This window comes from Orcinus orca, chromosome 13, assembly GCF_937001465.1.
Source record: "Orcinus orca chromosome 13, mOrcOrc1.1, whole genome shotgun sequence".
Classification (NCBI taxonomy): domain Eukaryota; kingdom Metazoa; phylum Chordata; class Mammalia; order Artiodactyla; family Delphinidae; genus Orcinus; species Orcinus orca.
The window spans coordinates 4,022,167-4,049,175 of record NC_064571.1 but is presented as its reverse complement, the minus strand read 5'-3'; the positions used below and the strand labels follow the sequence as shown (position 1 = coordinate 4,049,175).

The 27,009-nt window shown below is 39.0% G+C and overlaps 1 long non-coding RNA gene across 1 annotated transcript in view; it reads left to right on the top strand.

The window, feature by feature from the left end:
• The first annotated feature begins 514 nt into the window (after positions 1 to 514).
• Positions 515 to 27,009, top strand: part of LOC125960833 (uncharacterized) — a 233,269-nt gene continuing 206,774 nt past the window's right edge. The window contains exons 1-2 of the long non-coding RNA XR_007470901.1: positions 515 to 711; positions 17,187 to 17,521. This is a non-coding gene — a long non-coding RNA (uncharacterized LOC125960833). The remainder of the gene's footprint in view (positions 712 to 17,186; positions 17,522 to 27,009) is intronic.

Here is a 27,009-nt window from a genome sequence, read left to right as displayed (position 1 = left end):
TACAGGGTTAATGCTTTCATTCTCCAGTATCCTCCTACTCTTTATAATAGCACACATACATAGAAATAATATTTCTTGAAAAAGAGGAAAACAAGCTAAGCTCTGAATTTATGTACTGTCCCGTAGGAATAATCAGGATTGTGTCAATGTTATCATCTGTATTAGGTGTTCTCTTTAGATAACAAACTTCAAATGTATAAATAATTTTAAAAAAGATTCCTAGAGACAATTTGTTTAATTCCAACCCTGTCCCTGAGATGTTTAATAATAACCTTGGATGCCTTGGAGGCAGCAAGGATAAAATCATGCTTGAGTCACCCGTTCTCTTTCTGTCTATTTATATGGACCTCTGGGACGAGTACATATTTGCCTTCTAGCCAGTAGGCTTTGTTTGGTAATATCAGTGTAACTTTCTTATTTCTGACTTTATCTTAAAGTTGGGATTTAAGATCCAGACAGTAACTAATTAATAGGAAAGAAAGTGTATATATTTTCATGGGGAACGTCCACTTTTTTTTTTTTTTTTTGCAGTACGCGGGCCTCTCACTGTTGTGGCCTCTCCCGTTGCAGAGCACAGGCTCCGGACGTGCAGGCTCAGCGGCCATGGCTCACGGGCCCAGGCGCTCCGCGGCATGTGGGATCTTCCCGGACCAGGGTACGAACCCGTGTCCCCTGCATCGGCAGGCTGACTCTCAACCACTGCGCCACCAGGTAAGCCCCACATTTTTTATTACATGCTGTTTATTTAATTCTTTCTACTTCTGCATTTTCTAATTTTCCAACTTCAGGCCAAAATTGGTTTTGAGTTGACCCCTATTAAATTTAAACCTCTGCCATTGCTCTCCTTCACACACACACACAGTGTATCAAGAAATTAGTTCAGAAAGCACATTCCATATTAATATGTGATGTAATTAAAGTACTTCCTGATTCTTTACCTTAACATAGTGTTTGATGCTTTGTGTCCTTGGAGTGACTGGGAGGTGAGACAGGAGGAGAGGCATCCATTGATTACCTAAAACGTCCTCTTCAACAATCCTGCCCAAAGATTCTACCAAGCAGGTAACTCAAAAGGAGTTACCTGCGTGTTCTCCCCCAGATCCTGACACCAACCAGGCGGCTCCTGGGAGGAGGCCTGCTGGTCCATCTCCCCATTGCTCAGGGGCCCAAGCTGCCAGCCTCGCCCCACACTCTGCTCATTTTCATGTCTTATTCCCTCTTCTTCCTCTTTTCCCACTCAGGGAGCTCCTACTAGCAATCCTCCTGTTCCTGTTCGGTAATCACAAGACTTTCCAGAAAGAAAATATAACATCCATTACTGAAGAGTTGTGGCCTCTGCTCTCAAAATAGCAATGTTATGTGGCCAGTTCAGAAAATAAAAAGACCACCTTGGACTTCGAATATATGTTGTATGTTCCAAAAACTTTGCTTTGGAAGGTCAAGGATGCTTTCAAAGTTTGGCGCCTAATGTTCACTGTCAGAACCTAAGCACATGCCTTAATTACTCTCACATAGGACGAGAGGGACTCTTGGGTGACAGAAACAGTTTTCTGAAATAGTTACAAATCATTTAGAGTCATACATAGTGATTAAGGTGAGTGATTCTGTGAGGAATCAAAAATGAGGGATTAATTCCAAGATGGGAGTATAAAATTGAACACTAAAGAAAATAGGTTATTTTCTTCATCATGTTATACAAACCAACCATTTGGATTCTGTGTGTGTGTGTGTGTGTGTGTCTTTGTGTGTGTGTGTGTGTGTGTGTGTGAATAAAGCTAATGCTTGGAAAAGATAGATGGCTCACCATGGCCATTCAGCGTGTTTTCTAGAAAGACATGATCAACCGTCTTTCTGAGTCCTCTCATGCTTTAGGGACATGGCTCATGGCTTTTACCTCCCCAGTAGCGTAGGTTCATTGAGATAAGATCCTGTCCATCCACCGTCATTTCCTCTCTTCATGGCCTAATCCATTGCCTTGCACACCATGGGTACCAACTGACTTTATCTAAGTGAACAAATGAATGACTCTGGCTCCAAGTCTTGGTCTGGGTTTCTGAGTGCACTTCTCGTTCACACTGTCTGATCACCTTCGATGCTGGTTTTTATTTCCCACCCTATGTGGACCCCATTTTTTTCCTTTGCTGAACAATGCTTTCAAGCCTACTTTCCAGGGAACATAGCAGAAATGTCTCAACATGTGTTTCCTGTTATATACTACAACCCTTCTGAAGGAAAAGAAATAGGATTTGATGACTGATTGGATCAGGGGATAATCTCTCACATGTCAGGTCTTATAGAACAGTTGGTGTGTTCATGTAATTAATCTTGTACCACCTTAAGGGGACTATGCAACTAAGCAGAATTCGATGTTCTAGTCAAGGTGTCCAGCTATTGCTCAGAATCCTTCTATCTTCCCTTGGTCAGCTCTTCCTTTCATTCTATTCTAACTGGCTTATAATGGATAAAAGTACTATTCCTGAAATAAAAAACAAACACACACCTGTTAGATATTAGATCCATCTCTACCTAATTGGCAAGTTTCTTGATGTAGTTAAGCTTCAGTCTCCTTTCTTCTAAATCCCCAATAAAAGTATGTACTTCACATGGATGCTCTAAGTTTGGAATGAAAGGATGCTTGTAAAAGGCTTTATTGGGTAACTGGCACCTCAGGTCCTCAATACCTCAATACATTGCCACTCCATTATAATTATAACAACTCTTTCTGCAAAGCAAATCATTCAAACCTTCTCCCTGGTTTTCAAATGTCTCTCTGAGTAGATGGTCTTTGTTCCACTCATCTTTCAGAATTTATTCGTTCTCCTCCTACAATCTCATCTGTGCTCATGGCTTTGGTTCTCTCTATGCTAAATATTGCCAACTCTCTGTCTATGGGCCAAATCTTTCTCCTGGCCTTTAGACCTCTTTATCCAAACTGCTGTTGAACACCTCTACTTGGATGACCTAAAAAGTCCTTCACATTCCATATGCCCAAAACTTAAGCCATGACCTGCCTTAACATGTTCAGCAGAGTGAATGGATTGCCACACACCCCACTGTACGCTCCAGTCCAGTTTTTCACACTGTGATGTTCCTAAAGCATACATCTATCTATCCATTCCTGTGGTTCCCCATAACACTTAGGATAAAAATATAAATTTCATTAGCACCACTGGTTTCCAACTCTCTCTCTGTCTCTGTCTCTCTCGGCCCTGTTCTCCCTTCCACTGACAACCTTCCTTTCACCACTTATCCACTACACATAGTGTGATTTCATGAACTATCTTTTAGGTAATCTAATTTCCTTACTAGCAGAGCCCTGGTTCTGTTTGTAGTTGCAAATGTCCAACTTAAAACAAAAGGAAACCAAGCAAACACAAATTAGGAGTGGCCGCGTGATATGTAAGTGGAAATGTGTGATATATATGTGGAAATGTGCTTGTGATTTCTGTGAAAGTCTTGGTTTCCTCATATAGTTGCCATGCTGCTGCTTCTTGCCTGGGGTTTGGACAAAATGCCCAGAGCTGCAGCTGCCACCTTGACTCTCACATAATCATAGTGATGGTAAAGATTTGGTCACTGTTGCCAATCCCATTGCCAAACCTTTCCTTATCTGCAGATCAGGTATTTGAGTAGGAAACACTTCCGAGGGTTGAATAGCGGATAAAGATGTTGAAGTCCTTACTCATTACTTTGTAAAGGAGTCTAGGTTTGCATAGGAAGCTCCCATTCCCTTCAACCCACAGACCTAAATGCAATAAGACGCGTGTTATTTTACAGAACTGTTAGTAGCCAGCCACCACTGTTTACGTTTAATGACAGGGATTAGCAATTTTCAATTTCATTAGCAGATACAATGGTGACAATAACTGCTTCTTAATGAGCACTGTTCTATGTATATTATCACATTTAATTATTGTAATGGTCTCTATAGTAGGCATTATTATCTCTATTCTACAGATCAGGAGACTGAGATTAAGGGAAATAAAGTGCTTTGCCCAAGTGTATTCAGTTTGTATTTAGTTTGCCGTCACTGGAGTCAGGACTTAAACGCAGAGACTTAATATTTCTGACCCCAACCCTATGGCTTTAACTATAATCTTGTGTTGACTTCCGCACCTGGGCAAGGCTACGCATTATCTTTAACATTTGTCTGGCCTTACATCCTCAGGAGGTTAAACGTGTTTTTGTAAATGCCACGTTTTCTACTTCCGAGTCAAATACACATGTGTAAAATAAAAACTTATTGGTTCATTTATTCTAGAACAAGGATGTAGCCTCCACCAGTCTTTATATCTACCCAATATGAATGGAATGGGGCACGATATTATAAAAACGCTGTATTCATTGGTTTTTGGCAACATCGCTAATCACTCCCTCTCTCTTGCATTCTGTTCAGCTTGTAGATACTGCTTTTTTTTTTTTTTTTTTTGGCTGAATCAACATGTGAACCTCATTTTGCAGGATTTGTTAAAAATATAATTAAAATGTTGTATAAAGGTTTAGGCCAAACTGGCCTGGATCCTAGAACACACTCTAAGCAAAACCTCAAGGAATATACGTTCATAGGAAAGGTTTGCTCTCTGGGATCTCCTCCCACTTGCTTTAACCTGATATTTTGCTTATTCTGCTATGAAATTCCTCGGAGGAGTGAAACAGTAGCTTGCCTCATTAAGACGCATCATTTACAAGATGTTGACAAATGTTGGCATTTATCCTGTTAACAGAATAAATGTGAGAAAAATGACCATTTGGCATAGATAGTTCCATGCAAAACACAAGCATGGCTGAGAATGAGGATGATTTGTTGTGTTGTCTTCAGCAGCATCGTTGAGGGCTATACATACTGGAATAACTATGTTTTGGAAATAATAATTATTTCTTCTTTGCCGCACAAATATAATTTTTCATTCTTGCTGGCAGTGGCAGACAGGGTAGCTCAAGACATAGTCAAACCTAGAACCCAGCAAAACATCCATATGCATTTTGTTTATTTACATTTTTCACCTCAAAAAAGTTTTAAGTGTTCTCCCTTTTGGAAGAAAGTTATCATTTTTTGCTTAATTTTTTAACACTTGGTTATACTTTTCATATCACTTGTAGCTATCTGACAATTACACATTTTTTGGTTCCATATTATAGAGCTTTAATCTTAAAGCTAAATAAAAGAAGAAAGGAAGTATATAAAAAAGAAAGGAAGTCTATAATTTCCCAAATTATAAAGAGTTGGCTTGAATTTTCTTAATGGAAAGGATTTCATCTCCATTAATGAAAATATGTTGAGAATTTAATTTATTCAGTTTTACAGAATTTGAATTTGACACTGAGCTTCTAGATATATGTATATTATATACATGTGTGCACGTACACACATTTACTTCAGGAAGGAGAAAAGCAGACCTTGACCTCCAGCAGCTGGTCTGGTGGTACTCACAGCCAGAACCTGGTGTTCTCCTGTTGAACAGAAACAATTTTACAAAACATCTGCATCAGACAAGATCACTCTGTGATGGACAAGACAAAAACAAGAACGCTGCACAATCGTGGCTGAAGATCGACAGTCATACGTGCTGCTCTCTAAGCCACAAAAATGGCCAAACACCCCTCTATTCTGGCTCCTGTGAATGACCACTGCTTCTTGAGCAATGAAATGCAGCTTCTTTCAGCTGCACTTTCGTCTACCCTCCTTCTAAGGTAATACCTACTGAGGGTGTTAGAAAGGATGCTTCCTGTCAGGTCCTGTGTATCCTCCCTCTGCCATGAGCAGCGCATTCAACTTGCATCCAAATACAAGTGTGCTCCTGGTGGTCTTGGGCTGGAGAGACTCACAATATATAAACAGTAATACAATCGTGTTACTTAGAAACACAAGCTGACCATCACATAATACGTGTCACTTTAGAGTTAAACATTTATACTTGAAAGTATTACTTTACATATGCTTCTTCAGTCGTTTTTATAATACCTTTATGAGCGAGTGTTGGTATAATCATTTGGCATACAAAGGAACTGAGATGAAAGTAGTTAAGGGACTTAATGGTTCACATTTAAAAGTAACAAAGTCACACTTTGAATCCAGGTTTTCTGATTCCCCACTCTAAGCTCCGTCTTTTTTTCTTTTGTATTTAAATTTTTATTGTTATATAATTTACATATACCATTGTGTAAGTTTAAGATGCACAGTCTGTTAATTTGATACATTTGTATGTTGCAACAGAATTACTACCTCAACTGTAGCTTACACTATTGTCAGGTCACATAGATATCATATCCTTTTTTCTGCGTGTGGTGGGAACATTTAAGATCTAGCCTTGGCGACTTTAGAGTCATGATACAGTACTGTTGACTGTAATCGCTGTGCTGTACATTAGATCTCCAGAACATATTCATCATCTAGTAGCAAGTTTATACCCTTTAACAACAATTTCCCGATTCCCTGCCCACCCCCCGCCACCCCACCAGCCTCTGGTAACTACTCTACTCTCTATTTCTATGAGTTCAGCTTTTTGAGATTCCACATAGAAGTGATATCATACAGTAAGTATTTGCCTTTCTGTCTGACTTATCTCACTAAGTATAAAGCTCTCAAGGTCCATTCAGGATGTTGCAAACGGCAGTATTTCCTCCAGTAATATTCCATTCTGTGTGTGTGTGTGTGTGTGTGTGTGTGTGTGTGTATGTCTCCCATCTGCTTTCATCCCTTGACAGACACTTAGGTTACTTCCATATCTTGGCTATTGTAAATACTGCTGCAATGAACATGGGAGTGCAGATACCTTTTCCATATCCTGTTTTCATTTCTCTTGGATATATACCCAAATGTAGGATTGATGGATTATGTATTAGTGTTATTTTTAATTTTTTGAGGACTCTCCATCCTGTTGGTCATAGTGGCTGAACCCACTGTAGGGAAGCAAAATATGCCACCCCAGATAGTCTCTCTTAAGCATGTAGATTAATTTAGGCTGATTTTTAAGGCCCTGAAGACTCAGGAAGAACCTTTCCTCTTCCCTCTAACTGCCTAAAAGAATGTAGATAGAGGACCTGTTGAAATAGGAAGGTAATTGTACTAGTAAGTTTCTGTGTCTCAGAAACAAGCCTGGTGCAATTCAGAGACAGAATAGCTGTTCTGGGGGAACTTGAAAGAGGTAGAAAGGGATCCAGGCATAAAAAGAGTAAGTACCAGGCTGGGAGGCTACCAAGTTAGGAGGTTTGTAACCAGGGCAGGATAATGACTTGTACAAAATCTTCTAAAACACTTGGCTTTTCAGACATGAAAAAAATAATGAAGAAAATACAAGAAAGAATCTGGATCAGTGCTAGAAATTAGGATATAAGTGTAATCCAAATGTAAGAAGCATTGAAAATGTTAGTTAGATACAAAACTACAAAACTGAGGGGATGAAATTGAAAGACGTTGGGGGAAATTATCATTTATCTGCCTGTTAAAGCGTCAAGCTCCAATGAGAAGTACAGAAGGGCTACTCAGGACCCCAGGCACGTAGCCCAGTTTGGACGGGCCTGGATGGATGGAAAAGAGAGCATATGTGAGGATCCACAAGGAAATCACCACACTCAATACTGGTGATGCCTCTGATACTGTAATCAGAATGTTAAGGCTAGTATCGTTTAAACTATATTAGGTAAAAATATACTTATAATATGATGACAAATATTTAAATGTACCCACAAATTAGGCACAGCCAAAATAAAGACAAAGTAAATAAACACGTAATGAGTTGCTACATTCGGCTGATAGTAATATAGGAAAATAGGCAATAAGAATAATATAAATTAAGTGATCACAAAAATCCTATAAATAATTCCATTCCAAGTCTTTCCCCTATAAAATATAACCTCTACCCTTGCCTGGCAGAGGCAGCCTGAGCCCCAGCAAGTAAGCTGAATTCAGGAGCAGCAGCTAGGTTCCCCTGGATTTTTCTGGGCTGACCCCAAGCCTCGCCTCACCTGTCTCACCTCACCTGCAGCCCCACTCGCCTCTTTCCTTCCGCACCTCTTTGCTTTGCTTGGTTCTTCCTGGGCTTTTAGGCATCTCCGTCAAGGCATCTTTTCTCCCACTCCACCTGTCTCCCTGCTTATCTTTTGTGGAGCTGAGGCAACTGTACCCTTACTTTGGAAACCTGCCCTGAGAAGGACTCCCACTGGCTACCTAAGGGTTCGTCCTCCTTGTTCCTTCCTTCCTTGTTTGGATAGCAAACAGTCGACAAAGGAAAAAGCCACACTGTTTTAGAAAAGGAATGAGACACCTACGTGTCTCAAATATTGAGTAATTAACTACACTGGATATCTAAAATATGTGCAATTCCCACGGACCTATAGGTACCACTGAAATATATTATAAATTGTTTCATGGCACTGTTTGAAGAAATCCTTACTTAAAAAAAGTATTTATTTTATTTATTTAATTTGGCTATGACAGGTCTTCGTTGCGGCATGCAGGATCTTTAGTTGTGGCATGTGGACTCTTAGTTGTGGCATGAGGACTTCTTAGTTGCGGCATGCATGTGGGATCTAGTTCCTGGACCAGGGATCAAACCCGGGTCCTCTGCATTGGGAGCGTGGAGTCTTACCCGCTGGACAGCCAGGGAAGTCCCCAAGAAATCCTTAAGTTTATAATAACATTTTCACAATTGAGGTAATGACATGGCAGTATTATTATTGTTCAATTTTTAAAAATGAGTATGTGCTTTTGGGTGTGAGATATAATGTCCAGAAAATCACTATATGAAAGAAATATAAAGGCTTTTTAAAACTATTAGTTTCTCTCATGATAAGGCATGTGAGTAAATTAACATATAATAATTATTTATAAACATGTGATTTCTAATTTAAATATTATTGGGTTTAAAAATTTTGAAATCATTTAGCAGCAGTCCCATTCAATATTTATTTTACTGTATTTTAGCATTCATAGTGTCAGATTTTAAAAGTATTCATTACCATCACCATTTCAATTATGTTACTGTTGTTCAGGATATATACAAATAGTGTTAAGATGCTTTATTTGGTATCAACACTTGTACTTTATTCTCAAATAGAATTGGATGATGACATAAATTAAAAGACATTAAATCATACTTCCTGGTAGAATCCTATCATATGTATCAGGAATTTAGAATAAATAGAAGAGTTACCTGGACCTAGGCTTTTCAGAATGTACAAACCTGCTATATCTGCCATGCTTTCAGCCACTCCAGAGGGTTGGTACAAAGAGCAACTATGGTGAATATTATTTTAGTAATGAATTCATGTAATGCATTCACTTCTCATTTTAATAATAAGCATTTAGGGAATGCTTGTCCAGTGCAAGGTACTTTGCAGGATAGTGTCAGCAGATCAAGAAATGTTTCAGTCCTATCCTGAAAGATGATGTGATTCACAGAAAGTATAGGTCACAGACGTGCTTATATTAAGCATTCATGGTTTAGTCCTGGAAGGTCTGTGGGCTGTGGAAACTTTTACTTTTTCCATAAAAAGATGAACTCGAGTCTCCTGATGAAAAGGTAACGAGCTAGAAGATGATCACTTAGCAGAAGCCGGATCCTAGCAGCCCATCATTTGCTCTTTCGTTCCTTGAAATCACACTCACTTTCATTAAAGCCACCGATGTTACTATTAAATAAACTTTATGAGTTAAGTGACAGAAACTGTGGCATTCTCAACATGGGTACTTGGTCATTGTGATGGTCATTCCTTAGGAATGTCAAGGGCTTTCAAAAGTTCCAACGTGGGGCTTCCCTGGTGGCACAGTGGTTGAGAGTCCACCTGCTGATGCAGGGAACACGGGTTCGTGCCCCGGTCTGGGAAGATCCCACATGCCGCGGAGTGGCTGGGCCCGTGAGCCATGGCCGCTGAGCCTGCGCATCTGGAGCCAGTGCTCCGCAACGGGAGAGGCCACAACAGTGAGAGGCCCGCGTACCGCAAAAAAAAAAAAAAAAAAAAAAAAAGTTCCAAGGTGATTCCTACATGCTCAGGCTTCTTCAGACCAGGAGACTCACTGTCAGCTGCAGAGTGAGGTAAACTGACCCATTTACAGGTCATCTGCGGTCTCGAAAACCAGCCAGAGCACTTGTGGTCATTGTCTGTCCTGTGAATGTTCTGGAAGTTTGGTAAGCTTTGTCGTGGTTGTGAAGAGACTTTTATGGTTCAGGGTCTACACTGAAAATGGTGCAGTTGTTCAAACCTCCTTCAGCCACCTGGTCATGGATCCAGCCTCCCTAACCACCGACCCTCACAAGACTCTAGGCTTGTTTATGCTTCTGGAGATGCTACCTGAGGGCATCTATGTCCCGGGCACTTAGGTCTGGATTTTGTGGAATGAACAGCGGCTCAGAAGAGAGTCACGTGAGTTAATATGGTCCACAGTCAGTCTGTTCACTTACTGCAGAATATGACAGAAATGTTGTGGGAATCCTATTCTCGTGAGATCTATGTTCTACTCCTATTCATTCTAGAAAGGCTCTTTTGAATTAGAGGTGAAAGTCTCAGAGAGCTTTTACCTCAGCAAATATTCTCAGCTACATTTCCAGGGGGAGAATATGAAAATAAATCCCAAACCACCTCTTATATTATTTTGAACATTTTAAAATGCAGTTTCATTGGGAATTAACATTTTTGGAAATCCGGTTTTGAGTACTGTCATCAAACTTTAACCCAAAGGATTTCAGAGAGCTGGGGCTGGAATAATCCATGCATATCCACGAGGATAAATCTTTAAAAATGATTTGGCGCTTGATTGAATCTTTCTACTGTGAATTTACCTCGGGATGCATCTGGGTTTTATTTTGGAAAACAATCTTTACATAAATCTGAGCGGGTAATACAAAATGAAGGAAAGTACATTTCTGATAGCAAGAGGGAACCTGGAATTTCTCGGCCTCAAGAAAAAGAAGCCTTAGATTTACACGGGAGAAATGATCTACTTTCAGAGTTAAGGTGTTTATGAAAATTGATGTGTGGATATCTGCAAATTTGAAGCTCTGCAGAATAAGACCACTTTATTTGTATACACTGTTATAAATCCCTATTTTCTTTCATGCTTTTGTTTGCTATTGGGAGCTTGCCAGCCTCAAATAGAAGACTAGCTAAAATATTAGATTGGTCAACTCCAACATAGGAAAAATTGACAATCATAGTTTCTGGAAGTTCACTGTCTGCCTTTAGCCATAGACAATGAGGCACCCTCCTATCATCAAATATACACAAACATTAACAACAGGTCTTCACACTATTTTCAGAATTAACGATGCTGCTCAGTTTAAAAGTGAAGTTTATTTTGTGTGTAAAATAAAGACATCTTGGTAATAAGGACTTGCATGATGATAGGAATTATGAAATCATTCTAGTACACATCTGTCCCTGCTCCGCTTTCACACTATATTTTTTTAAAAAAATTAAAAAACAAAACGGATTACTAAAAAGGTAAAATCTTGGAAAAAATCATTAGGTTTTCTCTTGACAGGCATATTTTTAGAACTTTTCAGTGACCTAAATTTGAACAAGTCTGCATTCTAATGGCTAGAATGTTCTCCATTAAATATAAGAAAATCCAGTTAATTAATTAGCCCTTGGTGTTAAATGAATTTTTTAAGCCTGAGAGATGAGGGGAATGTGGGATTTGTGATGACTTGACAGTGAACATGAATGATGTTGAGCCCAGAGTGTCTGTGAATATGAACTACTTTGCACCTGGGACTCTGGAGGCTGAAAACAGGCAAGTACAGCAGGCAGACCTGAAGGTAGGAGGTGGGTGTTGATTTATCATCAATGTCTATGTAAGTCTTGTTTTTTTAAAAAAAATTTTATTGGAGTAGAGTTCATTTACAATGTTTTGTTAGTTTCTGCTGTACAGCAAAGTGAATCAGTTATACATATACATATACATATACCCACTCTTCTTTAGATTCTTTTCCCATAGAGGTCATTACAGAGTACTGAGTAGAGTTCCCTGTGGTGTACAGTAGGTCCCCTTTAGTTATCTATTTTTTATATAGTAGTGTGTATTTTGCCTACATAAGTCTTGTTTTCTCTCATTGCCAGCAACTATGTATTATATTCCATTCTTTTATTGTTTCTCAAGGTATGGTTTCAAAGTAACTGCACATAATTTAACATTAACATGGAATATCTTTATGTCAGTTTTCTTTTAATCAAAACTGGATTAATTAGGGCAATTGACAGATTAAGTTGTACTTTTTGGTATGGTCCTTGGTCATGGTTAAATCTTTAATAAAACTACAAGAAGCAACAGAGGATGGAGTTGAGGCATGATTTATTTAAATTTCTTGTCCAGTTATCAGAGAGGAAACAAAATTTCCCTATTGGGGAAGTACTTGATTTTGCCTTCTAAGAGCTAATTGGCTGGAATGGGATAATGTATTTTAGTTCCAATTACTGTTCTAACACTTTACATATAGAGATATTATGGCTTTTATTGTATTCCTTTATAGTAAGATAGGTGAAAATTCAAAATCCACTCATTCAGCTAGCATATTAGATGCTTATTCAAGTTTTTGATGTTAATCTTTATTGTGCAAATTTTTCCTGCATTTATTTAAAAATGTGGACTATTGAGTAAGATGTTTCAGATCTGTCTAAATCAGGTGACCGTTCTACTTGCCAGAGCATCTAGAACTGAATCGACCCCAACCATTGCATGCAGAGTCAGCCTCACATGGGCAGTTGTTAGTGAACAAAACTTGGGTCCGCTTGCCGGTGTGCAGTGAAACCAACCTACTGACACTAGGTAGTGGTGAAGGAAAGTGCAGCCTTTATTGTAAAGGTGCCGATACCAGGAGAACGGGTGGCTCATGCTCTAAAACCCTGAACTCTGTTTCAGCAAGCATTTTTAAAAGCCAGGTGAGGGGGTGGGGGTGGGGGTCACAGGGTATGTGATCAGCTCATGCACAGTCTGATTGGTTGATGGTGGGGTAATAAGGCAGGGACACAGTGGTTAACCTTATCAATCCTTGGGCTCCAGCAGGCCTGGGGTCTTGGGGGGGGCGGTCATGTGCTCACGGTCATCAGGTAGTTAAAGTCTTCCATTTGGTGGGGGGTTTCACATCAGTAAAAACAACTCAGGAAATGTGCATCAGATACTATTATCTGGGTACTTCAGAGAGGAGCTACAGCAGAGGATATGGGGGAAGGGCCTGCCCTAGGAAGGCCCCAAATGGCCCTGCTTGGTTACACAGTGATACCTCTCTGTTTTGTTTCCTGCTGCACCCCTGCAGGTACTGCAACAGTGCTTGCCCTGTAGGAAACCAACAAGATTTTTTTTTTAATTATGTAGCATACGTGTCGGTTTCTAAGTTTGCCACAACTCTGACCCCTGCAAGCATCACAGTTTTCTGAGATTAATTAGCAAATCAGCCTCCTTCAATGACAGCACATGAAAGGAGATGGAAAAAGGCACTTCCTCCTATAAACTCCTTTTTAAAAACACTAAACCCTTCCATTCTTACAAGGGTCAATTAAAGATATTTAATATATTCTTATCCAGAAAGGAATTGTGTGGAACTCAACAGCCTATTAGCGACAATTGGACAAAAGCAACCTTCAGTGTTTTTTTTTTTTTTTGAAGTAGATACAAATAATGTGTATCACAAAGGAGGTGAATTGTAAGTCAGGGAAATTGAAGTTAACAAGGCATTTAAAGAAGCCAAGTTACTGCAAAGAGCTCTTAAGCTAATTATCCTCAGTAATGGAGCTGCTTTTTGGCTCATAAAAGATAGCACCTCCTTCAAACAGGTATAGCTGGGGTAGCATATTCTAATCAGCTCTTAGTTCTCCATGTGGCCACTTAGGAGGGATTTTAGAGATGGCATGGAAACCTAGATGTCTTTAAAGTGGTACCCCATTTTGGAGAGATTGCTTGAAACATCATTGAAGGCACCTGAGCTTAACGACTAATCCCTGGTTAAAATACAGATGTCCATGGGATAGATGACATTTTAAGCTGCTCCCTGTCATTTCTATTTGATTGAAGGAAATGGCTAAAATCAGGTTCTAAGAAAAGGGAGGAAAGCAGAGACTACAGAGTCCTTAGATACTAAAGGGAGAAAAGTTCATTATTCTAAGGACCCTGTTCTCCTGTGGTCGGCGTAGCATTGCGCTCATTCTGGGGCCATACAATCTAGATTTCTTTTTTCTCATCTCTCTCCATGACTACCTGTTCGGATAGTATTGAAGTTCCTTGGTTACCTCTCCTTATCCATATCTTAACATGGCACTCCTAGACAGGAAAATGTTAGGGAAAAGGTGAAATTCTTGTCAACTTCATTTCTTCACACTAGGTGACTATTTAAAAGCACTCTGACCTTCTTCCTTTCCCCCCCATCTTTTCCACTCTCTGTCCTTCAGTCTGGCAACCTCACTGTTCTATAGATACCCCTTCCCTGAAAGGTGTCATTCCAGAATTCACCTCTTCCACTCAAGTGCTCTGTCTTGACCTCATTAGTCCTGTATTTAATGATGAAAGGGAGTGGTCCAAGGGAGTGTGCATCACCTGACTTTATTCATCTTGCCGAGGGGATCACTTTCAGGTAACAGCTACTAATACTGCACCACCTATTCCTTTTTAAATGTCCAACCCCAGCAGTTCTAATTCTAATTACTCACACACAATGTTTTAGGGGAAGACCATGTTCCTGGGTCTAAGACTAGAGCCTGCAGTGGCATCAGGTAATACCTCCTCTTCAACGAAACCCCAACTCAAGGGCTTATTACATTATGGAGTGGTCAGGCATTGAGTGACTGTAGTTTCAATACAGGAGTGCTCTTAAGCATGTTGATTTTCATCTTGGCAAAAGTGTGCTCTTTTCTTTGGGGCACAAACTTTTCTTTCAAAAATGTATGTGGAGTCCTCCCACACAACCCACCCCACTCCTCCAAAACACTCATCTTCCACGTACTTGCCAATATTTAATAGAAGCATCCATCGCTTTCCCCCCCAATATTCTTCTATTTCTTCAGATTGAGTCAAAAATCAGAAATAAATATGTGATGACAGAAGACTGTCGGTTTGGGTAGATTTAGACTTCTTTGAGAATAATAACAGTAAAGATTCTGGGAAATATTTGTAATTAACCATGCTTTAGGTTATGATATGCATCTTAAAAGTATATATTGGTGGCTTTTTTGAGAGTCAGAAAGCCTTAAAGACATGTACTTCATTTGTAAGAAATGTACAGTTAATGTGTAAATAACTAAAGTAAGTAGCAGAAGTGATATTTCATAAATGAAGCTCTAGGAAATAATGACATAAGAGTTTAGGGGGAAAAGAAAGCAAAATTTTTTTTCTGGTTAAGAGCTTCATATAAGTAGTGGGGAGAAGGTTCCTTTTTGGGCTTTGAAGTGTACATAATTAGGACAGGCAGATATGGGGGACAAGCACCTCCAGGTGGAGGTGAGCAGAAAAGAGAGCAAAGGTGAGGGAAGGGAGCCATCGCACATGGTCCATTTTGATGGGAGTAGGGAGAGAGATCAAGTTATGAAGACGAATGAATCCACAATTTAGGACTACAGTAATGATACCCCAGTGGATGAGTGTGTATTTGATGGTATGGACAATAGAGGGGCCCAGGATATCTTAAGCAGGAGAAAACGATGCTAGGAATTGTGCATTAGGACATTTAACTGGAGAAAGATGTGGCATTTACAAGTATCTGACAAAGAATTAGGAAGGGAAAGAATTGAAGGTGGGTAGCCCGGTTAGGACATCATTTTGATAGCCTCAGTAAGACCATGGAATATGCAGAATGTTGAATGCTCATCCTAGGAATATTTCCAAGATAGAATGGATGGTAAGCAGAAAGTGATTTTATACTTGGTGGAAGCAGGTTGAAGATGGAGTCACAAATAAGTCTGGGGCTAGTAAAAGGGAGTATAGGGTGTGGTCCACTGAAGACAGAGCCTTGATGAATACTGTATTGAGAAGCAGGTGGAGAGAAATGAATGAAGGAATGTTTCTCTTCCAGATAACATAGTGCAAAACTACATACCAGTCACGAAATTGTATGAACCCTTCATACTTAGTATCTTTTTTTAATTTTTTATTTGCACTCAATTCTATATGTTTAAATACTTAGTATCTTTATTCCAATCAAAGCTGCAAAAACATCCTAATAGTGTTTCAGCATCCCCATTCTATATATGACCAATAATCAGTGGAGATCACACCAGCAAACTCAATAATTAGGACCTGGAAACTGAGAAATAGAACAAATCTTAACCAGCAATCAATATGATCTGGGTGGTAACGAAAGATAATCATGCAAATATAAACATGGTTGTTTATAAACAGTGGTATCTGCCCATGTTTACAATCAATGTTACAATGCCAGGTAAATGTTGTCCTCTGGGGGACTTCCCTGGTGGTCCAGTGGGTCAGACTCCATGCTCCCAAGGCAGGGGGCCCAGGTTCGATCGCTGGTTGGGGAACTAGATCCCGCATGCATGCCACAACTAAGAAGTCCGAATGCTGCAACCAAACATCCCATGTGCTGCAACTAAGGATCCCGTGTGCCACAACTAAGACCCGGTGCAGCCTAAATAAATAAACAAGTAAATATTCAAAAAAATATTGTCCTCTGGTGTTAAAAACACAAAATATCTTCATAATATTAATTCAGTTACTAGGCATGTAGATTTCACCTTGGACTCTTAATAAACTGCATGTTAAGAACTTGTGAAATATATCTGGAAATTTCAGAGCAGAACTCAAACCAATGTGAATCTCCATCTAATCCAACATTATATATTTCAAAGACACTAATTTTAGAGCAGCCTAATACTTAGCTCTATTGAACTTTGCCCCTGCTCTCCTCCTTCCACCAACAAAATCTTTTCTTCTCAACTTTCCTTGAAACGTGTCTGGGTTCCTGTATCAAAATTTTAGCTTTAAATGATAACACCATGATTACAAAACTAAGATTGGACTTAAAGCTGTAATCGTCAACACAATACTAACCATGTCATGAGTTTTTTTTTTCCACAGAGATTTTTAAAACTGATGTCATTATACTGAGAATAGAAAATATCTACCTGAATTATTGAAAATTACAGTGGGAACAGAAGTAGGTAGAGCTAGCAGTGCAGATGTCCTTAGCTGAAAATTTCAGGTTCTATTTCTAGATGGCTTTCTTCTTTATGCTAATTTTTTATAACAGGGCAAAGTGTCATTTTCTTTGATTGTGGATGGAGGGAATGACAAGGGAGGAACCTCTTGAGATGACAGCCTGACAGCCTTTAAATCAAGGAGGATCTCTTTCCTAGCAAGCATGAAGATTAAACAGACTAATGAATCAATGTTTTAGACCATCCACTCCTGGGAGAACACATCAGAGTCCCATCAACAATGGTCAAGTTGGGGAACATTCTTTCCTGTCAACTGGCAAGTCTCCTGTTGTGTTGAAAGTCTTGTTCTTCTCTGGGAAATTACTCTATTTGATGGAGACAGATGTCACTCCACATAATTTGATAGTTCTTCACCAGGATCCAAGAGGTAAGATCTCTTTAACCAACCAGTTGTGTGTATTTCTAAAATCAGTTTCTTTCCTCCAACAGTCAATTTTATTTTTAACACAGAATTTTTTATTCTACTCTTCTGAATTTTCCCATTAAAAGCAATATCCAAGGTGCCAACTGCCTTCAGACTTCTCTAGAAATGACTTGATCTGTCACCATTCAGTGGGTATGAATGTAAATTTTAAGAGACTTAAAGCTTTCAGGAATGTTCTGAGTCTTACTCCTTCTCACCTCCCTTTATATCTCTTGATTAATCACAATTTCTGATGCATTTCTTTTGAAGTTGTTAATTTTATTTGAGACAATGGCATATCCTCAGTACATAAGGAAGCATAAATACAGACTTTTGTCCCCTCCTCCTCCATAAGACGGTATTATTCTGAAAAATAGAGTATGTGAAAATGTCACTGAAGTTACAAAGCAGATATTAAAATTTTATTCTAAAGTGAATCCCAATGATGCATATCTTAATGAATAGGAGATGTGAATTTCTTTTAATTAAACAATTCATTGTTTCAATTAAACTTCATTTTGTTTCATTGCCATCCTTTAAGTGTGGGCAACTTTTTTCTCCCACATTCTGCTATTTCCTGTTGCTTCTCTGCTGACATTTTGCAAGTGAAAAGAATAGCAAACTATGAGTGCACATCGCTTAGTTTTAATACAATATTAATATCTGATCCTTGACACATTAAATGACAAGACTTGCCATTTTTGACTTTCTACTACTTAACATTGCAGAGCTGTCCCTAATAGCTCTAATACATATTATTCCCTGAAACATTTGTGAGCAGTAAGCATGACGGAATAAGAATTAGTTTAGCAGGGAAAAGCAAAATGCTTTCATTTCTAGTGTAGAGATATATCATACTTTTAGATCAAAACTATTGATTCCGGGGTCACTATAAACCAATCTACAAAAACTTTATTAGTTATTGATCTATCTATATTACCTTTTAAATATATGTTTTAATTTCAAAATATAGTTACATAATCCACAATTTAAAAAAACAAAACATTTGTTTTTCATTTTGAAACTATACGTGCTTTTAATGAATTGGTGCTTGGATACTGAGCTAGTTAAAACTCCCCAGAAGCCCATGGCATTTATTTTCTGGTTTCACCATGACAAGAACATTGAAAGAATGACTGAAAACAAACAAGCAAACAAACAAACAAACAAGTCACCCTTTTCTCAAGTCTCCATGGAAAATTATATAAACTCAATTCCCACTTATTAAGTGGTAAGTTCTGTTAGAAACACCAAAGAAAGAGTCAGGTCCTCTCCCCTCAAGGAACTTGTAATATTACAGGGTGATGTGAAAAACACACAGGAAATAACTAAAGAACATATCTAAGGCAACATATTAGTAATGTGTGATAGTACAGAGCAGACTATTTAAATAAATACTGAAGAATTTAAAGTAAGGGAAACTTTGCCTTGTGCTGTGTTCAGCCAGAGAAGGAAGCTTAGGTCAGCACCGATGTGCTCTTTGAAGGAAATGAATATTCAGGGTGGGTTAAGTGAAGTGAGGGGTCTGGGGATCTGGGGGTCTGGTGGAGGGAATGGGGTTTTGGAGGAAAGGCCCAGTGGAGGGAAGAGTTGGAAGCAAGAGTGAGCTTTCTTCCTCTCAGCCTGGAAGCTCTTGGATGCCTGATATCCTGAAGGCAATTATATGCTTCTTCCCTCTCACTTAGAGAGTTGCTTGTCGTTTGGGAATCATCATGAGTTCCGTAAGGGCTCCTCCCGCTGCTCTCATTTGCTCCCCAGGGTGGTAAAATGATGTGTCCTGGGGGAAACGAGACAGATGTAGGGGTCACATGGCAGATTTGCTGCACTTGGCTCTTGAGCTCCTGCTTCTCTGGATACCTAAGAGATGCTGGATGGTGGCCCACTCTCCTGCCACTGAGTGGAGTCACGTTTGCTCAAATATTGACTCATTTTGGCAAAATGTCATCATGCTTAGTGTCAACAGCAGCCATACCTTAGTGTCAGTGGTGAAGAGTGGTGAGAGCACTGGGAATGAAGCATAGGGTTCCAGCTCCTTCTGGGACCAGCACATCCTCTTCCCTCATGGGCCTCGGCTTCCTTACAGAAAGTAAGGAGGTTGGGCTACAGTGTCTCTAAGGTACCATCCAGAAATGACTCCCTATTATTTTGTATTTATTCCAAAGTTGAAAACATTGATATAACAAAGGATATTTTCCCAGCACAATACTTCATTCATGCCTAATGGAGAAATAAGAGAAAGTCAAAGTCTTTACCCATGAATTTAAAGTAGCCTCTGTCCTATATCTACCACCATTTGAGCAGTGAAACCTACAAAACCCAGCACAAGGATGGCACTCGGCACCCTCAGCCAGGGCTTGCAGTACCCCTCAGGGTCGTCTAGCCCTTCTTGGCTGACTTTTCAGATGGACCTGATGAGTTTAAAAACTCTCCTACAAGGAGAGGAAGTTGGGACTTTTAATGTGAGGCTCAAGAGAGCATGAGGAGATAGAGACAGGAATTTGGGGTTCTTAGAAAAATTGGGACCTGTAGACCTGAGCTTGAGTATTTCCCCTCTATTCCCTACATTGCAAAATTAGAAGATAAGTAACCTGCTGTATCCACTTAGTGAACTAGCGGTAATACTCAGAAACCCAGACTTCTAGTCTCCTGATCTAGCCCACAGACAGTGCTTCCATTTAATTAGTCAGATTGATTGAAAACTTAATTACACATAATCCCGCAGAAAAGGGAGTTATGATAATCACACGTGCAAAGCTTTAGGGATGTAAAAGAGAGAAGGGCCAAGTTTATGATAGCCAAATGACTGGAAGAAAAGAATTCTTATCATAGCCATGCTCTCTTCATGGAGGAACCACTTAATAAAGGAAAATGTTTTCACTGGAATGTGTTTTTTTCTGGTTGTAACATTTTATAAGGTAGAATTAAAAACATAAAACAGGGTGTGAGGTGGATGTAGAGGAACACCTTTTCCTTAGGTAGAATTTGCTAGAGAACTGGATACAATAATCCAGTTTGGAAATTCTCAGGCAAGATGCAGAGCTGCCCCTAAGAAATGTCCAGATATTCATAAGGCTTCCAACATTCTTATGGTGTATTCATGTTCTCACTTTGATATTTATTGGAAAGATTTGGGAGACAGTTTGAAACATTTTGTAAATCAGAAAAAATAACTCTCTTAAGAAAGAAAGTCACAAATCTGAGGATTAGTATTATCCATGCCAAATATAAAATGAAATAAAAGAGGATAAGATAATATGAAATGAAATAAAACACTGCCTTGCCCCTTCCTTCCTTTCATACAAAGACAAGCACATAGCAACAAGAAGGCAAAACCCCACTGTCTATAGTAAGAAGGGAAAAAGGTCCTCACTATCATCATGTTCCCATTCTCCACTGATGTCTTCATTTCTAAAAGGATTTCAAATAGTGTTTTTATTCCAAAATAATCATTGGTTATTTTTCTTGCAATGTTTCTGAAAGTCTAAAATTATATCATACAAACCACATACTTGGTAGCTCTGTCTAGAGAATCACAAAGTAACTAATTGGAAATTGAGTCAACATAATGAATTGATATTTTATTGTGAGGTGTATCTCTAATCAAATCACACACACACATGTGTGCGCACACATGCACACACACACACACACACACACACAGAAGAAAGGAACATTTGGTTGGTCCCACTCATGGGTTTCTTTTTGTTTCTATCCACTGGTTTAGTAAAATAAGTTTGTTTAAGCTTAAGATGATAATCAAGGGAAAACTAATATAAAAAAAACAGGTTTGGGGTAAGATTATTCTTCTATTGTTAGCCTCTTCATTCTAAAGTTAAGGAAAATAATTAGAAGTTACAATTTCCCTAAAGTTAATCGTACAAAAAATAATTAATAAAGATTTAAGAGAGAAGGAAATATAACTTTCAGTTCTCCACAATCTACAGCTCATCCAATTCACAGCAGAGATAACTGAACATCTCAAAGATTTTTAATTGGATTAGCCATTGATATAATCTCTTGAGCAAATTCATTTGTCAGATGAAGGCTTTGTCTGTCAACTCAAAAGAAAATATTACCCTTGAAAACATTAAGTTGGGAAGGATTTCAAAACTGTCCCTTATTCAAATTGTAGCAGATTGTTTTGACAGGGACGTGCAGAGAACATTTGCAAACAATAAACAGCCATGCCTTTCTCCTTTGGATGAACACAAAGGGAAGGAAGAAAGATTGTCATTTGTCTCCATGGACATCTGTCTTGCCAACAGTGCACTAATTCTCTTTGAAATCAGTAGTTGTATATGTTGTGTATAAGATATATTTGATGATGGTGATCCTTTAGCCATTGTGTTAAATTCTCCTCTATGGCTCAAGATACCAAAATAAATCTATAGCTTTTGTTCAAGGGTGATGTCTAATTTGGCCAGCTGGAATGGCCATCAAGATAAATATGTATTTTCCTTGAAAGACACAGTGATGTGGCCTTTGGGATTGAAGCATAGGTCATATGACCTCAAGTTTAAGTTCTTATCTTCGGATAAGAAAAAGGACATATATTGCTGCCAGCATGTACCATGGCCTGAATATCAGGGCTTGGTACATGACGGCTGTGTCTATAGACAGAATCTTTTCAATGTGGCCACAGCATTGTCATCAAAAATCCCCTCCCACTTTTCAGGCTATTGTATTAGATTTCTATGTTGTGTAAGAAATGATCACAAACTTAGTGGCTTAGAACGACACCTATTATTTATCCTACAGTTTCTGTAGCTCAGAAGTCCAAGCACAGCATAGCTGGGTTCTCTGCTCAGGGTCACACAAGTCTGAAAGCAAGATGACTACAGAACTGAATTCTCATCTAAAGCTCAAGGCCTTTCCCTACACTCATTCAGGTTATTCAAAAAATTAAATTCCTTGCAGTTGGAGAAATGAGGTTTCGGTTTTCCCCATATCTGTTACCTGAGGATCTTTCTCAGTGGCTGGAGGCTGCCCTTATGTCATTCCCTTGGGACCCTCTTGCAACACAGCACCTTTAATGCCAGCAGGAGAATCTTTTTTGCCCAACTAAGATGGAGTCATAAAATGTAACTCAATCAAGAAAGTGACTATCCTATTACTTTTGTCTCATGACACAACCTAATCAAAACTAAACTTTCAGCCAGAATTGGGGAATCCAAAATTAATTGTAACACTTCTGTGTCCGCCATTTCTTGATTATAGGAAATAGGCTTCATTCAGCCTCCAGGACCTTCCCTGAGTTCCAAGGAGCAGGTTCAAACAGTTGTTGATTAGGGAAGGGAGGGGATGCAGAGACAAGGGTGGAGCAGTCAAGAAACAATAGTGCAGCCTTGGAGCTGGGTCCTGGTTCCCCCTCGAGGGATACACACAATATCTTTGAGCTCTTCTGCAGATACTGAAGCCCCCTCCGGGTGGGAGAAGTTAACCGTCTGCTGCTCACAAGAACATAGACCTGAGATCTGTTGGAACCAGAAGGTTGATGATGCCAACTCCAGATTAGCTCACTACCAACCAATCATAAAAATGTCCATTAGCTGATCACGTCCTCTTTGAACCATTACAATAAAACTCCTCACTACCCCCTTCAGGTCAGGACACATAGTCTTGAGGGCATTAGCTCGCTGTGGCCCCCTTTGCCTGGCAAAGCAATAAAGCTATTCTTTTCTACCTCACCCAAAACTCTGTCTCCTAGATTTAATTCAGTGTCAGGGTACAGAGGCGGGATTCAGCTTCAACACTGCTCTCACCTGAGTCTGGCATGGAGGTCCAGGAACAATGCTGACAATTGCGGAGGTTATAGAAGAAGCCATGAGGGCACTGGTGATGAGATAAAGTGATGGCTGAGACTTACTGAGTGCTTATTACATGCCAGACTCTCTCCCCATATGTTGACTCATATATTCTTCACAGTGAGCAAAATAGGGACCATTGATGTGCCTACTGATGGGTGAGGAACTGGGGCACACAGAGATGCAGTAACTTGCCCAGGACTGCACAACTAATAAGTGATGGAGCCGGGATACAGCTTGAGACAGTCTGACGCCAGAGTGCTAACCTCCAAGTTCTACAGCCTCTCAGAAGAAAGAACTGGAACAAACCCAACAAACTCCTATGGTATGCATTCAGAAGTTTGCCTTGTCTCCAGCCTTTAGGCAAGGAACTACCTAAATCATTCTTAGTTGATGAGAAACTGTTTAATTTACAAAGGACTTCTCACACAAGAATGAATTTTAAAATCTTGGCTAGTAAGAGAATACAATTATGGATCTTTTTACACAGGAAGGTAAGGCTGTGCCGAGGCAGGAGTGATATGAAGGGAAGAACAATGGATCAGAACCAGGAGGCTCAGCATTTTGATGGGGATGCATTGAAATTTGGCTTTTTCTTAGTACTGGGTTAACCCCTCTAAGTTGGCTTTGAACTTTCCCAACTGCCTTTAGAAGGCCATCAGTTTGGGATCTCCTGAATTTTATACTGTCAATGATCCTGTGGTCCTGTATTTAACATAAGTTATCCTCCTACTTAGCATAACGTCTGATATATAAACAAGGCATACCACTTAGATTCTCTTGGAAAATCAGAAAAATGATTTCTTTTGGAAAATCAGAAAAAATGAGAACATTTTTCTATATATGTTTTAGACGGTAAAATTCTACTGAAATATAAAGTTATAGTTATAATGGCAAGGGGGGATTATGCAGTAATTTATGACAACTGTTAAAACTGTAAATTTAATAGAGAGGCCTATTATTGGGAAATCTCCTACAACTAAATAAATAGATTAACAGTTAAAACTAGAAAAAAAATGAGTTAGCCAAATTCAGGAATAATATATTTTTTTAACAACTTGTGTAAATAAATAGATGTAAACAATATTATACTCCTGTTTTATATTTCTTTTCTTGTAGCATTTATTTTGCTATTAAGGATCATACAACAAATAAAATATTATTTAAAACAACTGTCAATCCTCATTCCTTATAGATTTAATATTTGCAAATTTGCCTACTTGCCAAAATTTATTTGTAAGTCCAAAATCAATACTGGAAGCCTGTACTTTCAGGATCACATGCAAACGTGTACAAAGCAGTGAAAACTTTCAGCCACCGTACAGGTATATTCTGAGCTGAGGATGAACAAGAGATGTTCTGAGTTTTTGTTTCTACCCTCATACAGTAAACAAGGTTCCTTCTCTTGGCCTATTTAGTGCACTGTTTTTTGCATCCTTGTGATTGTTACTGGTGATTTCACCCTTTAAAAAACCTCCTGAATGCAGCGCTGAAGTGCTTTCTAGTGTTCAGAAGCATGAAATAACTGAGATGTGCCTTAGGGAAAAAAATACATATTATGTAAGTTTCCTTCCAGCATGAGTTATGGTGCTGTTGGCTGTGAGTTCAATGTTAATGACTCACTGCTATGTATTAAGTAAAGTATCTTTAAACAAAAACACACATAAAACAAGGTTGATGAAAATGTGACCAGAGGCTCGCAGGATTCTAACCCTGTATTTCCCCTGGGAGCAATGGTTCAGTGTTGGCTGCGACTTTACAGAACATAACTATTCTGAATTATAAGAATTGATTGTAATTCTAATTTTTAGTTGTTTGATTCCATTGGTCAATGAGTCTTTCAATTTGTGGGAACTCTTTACAATTCATGAAAATGAACTAAAAATAGAAGATCTATTTTACCACTTGAAAGTTAAGTGAAGAAACATTCCAAAATCATGCATGACATCCATGAGACATTGTCTTAAACCAGACGCAATAAAGAATATATAGTATGTATTCAGTGTGAGCAAAAGGTGAAATATTAGGGAAGTATGTGCCACTCTCAAAATATCTTATTCTTCCCTTAACCTTGATAGAAAATGAATCTCAACTTAGTTTAAAGTACAGCGGATTGTAAGAGCAATGGAAAAGCTGATGGTGTGTGAAATGTTTGTCCTGTGCTGTAATACCAACCTAAAATTCAATGACTCTACTTTCATAAGAAAATTGCAATAATAATTAAATACTTTTGGGACAAAGCTTCATAGTTATTCCTATATCTCATAGATTCAACATCTTAGGATGGTGATGTTAGCCTTTGATTGAATGTTGATTTTTGACTCACCCCATTTAATATTCCACAGTTGGCCACCATCTACCATGTGTATTCAAGTGAACCTATGATTTGACTCTGTGTGTGCTTAAAATAAGAGATACCATATGGTTACATGAAGTTAATAATGTAATAAATGTAAGTCTTAGAATAATTTGAAAGCTCAGTATAACGATTTAATATTTATATCAATGTTGATTACTTTTTTATTGAAGTATAGTTGATTTACAATGTTACAGGTGTACAGCAAAGTGATTCAGTTATACATCTATATATCTATTTTTTCATATTCTTTTCCATTATGATTTATTATAGGATTGAATGCAGTTCCCTGGGCTCTACAGTAGGACCTAGTTGTTTGTCTGTTTTATATATAGTACTGGATATCTTTTAATCCCAAATTCCTACTTTATCCCTCCCTCCTTTCCCCTTTAATAACCATAAGTTTGTTTTCTAGGTCGGTGAGTCTATTTCTTGTTTTGTAAATAAGTTCATTTGTATCGCTTTTTTAGAGTCCACATATAAGTGATAATGTATGATATTTGTCTTTCTCTGCCTGACTTCACTCAGTGTGATCGTCTCTAAAGAATGAAACAGTGCTATTTGCAGCAGCATCAATGTCTTACTTTTTAAAAATACATGTCTAGCTCTGCAACTGGTGGAAGGGGCGAGGGAGTTCTCTGGGGTCTCTTTTATAAAAGCACTAATCCCAGCCATGAGGACCCCACCCTCATGACCAGATCACCTCCCAAGGGCCACACCTCTAAATACCATCACATTGCAGGTTAGTTTTCAACATATGAATGTGGAGGGACACAAGCATCCAGTCTATGCAACAGCTATCTTGTAAGACTGAGATGTCTATCCCTCTGTAAAGATCAAGATAACGAAAGTCAGAGTTTTAAGGAAACTGCTTGAATGATTCATCTAGCAAAGATTAGGACTTATACTCGATTCCAGCTTTTTCCATTTGGCATCTGTGGCTGCTCTATTTCTCGTACATGACAATTCTCATCTCTCTTGTGGAAGTCGTTAATCATTTGTTGGGCCCAAATAATAACATCCAGTTAATCCTCAGCCAACCAGTGGTAAAGCGTGACCTAGTGATTGGTGTCTCTGTGCTCTGTACAGACTCACTGTCCCCTCTCTAGTGCTCCTGGACCTCATGTTCTCATCTCAGCCCTTACCTCCCACCTAAGGGACTCAGAACCCTTTCTGATGCACAGTCTGGTGTCAATCTCTAGATTCTGGACCCTGAGCTGCAAAGAAGAGATGCTCCAGTCTCCCATTTCAGTCCATCGCAGAGCTCACCCACCCCATGTCCATGTCATGGG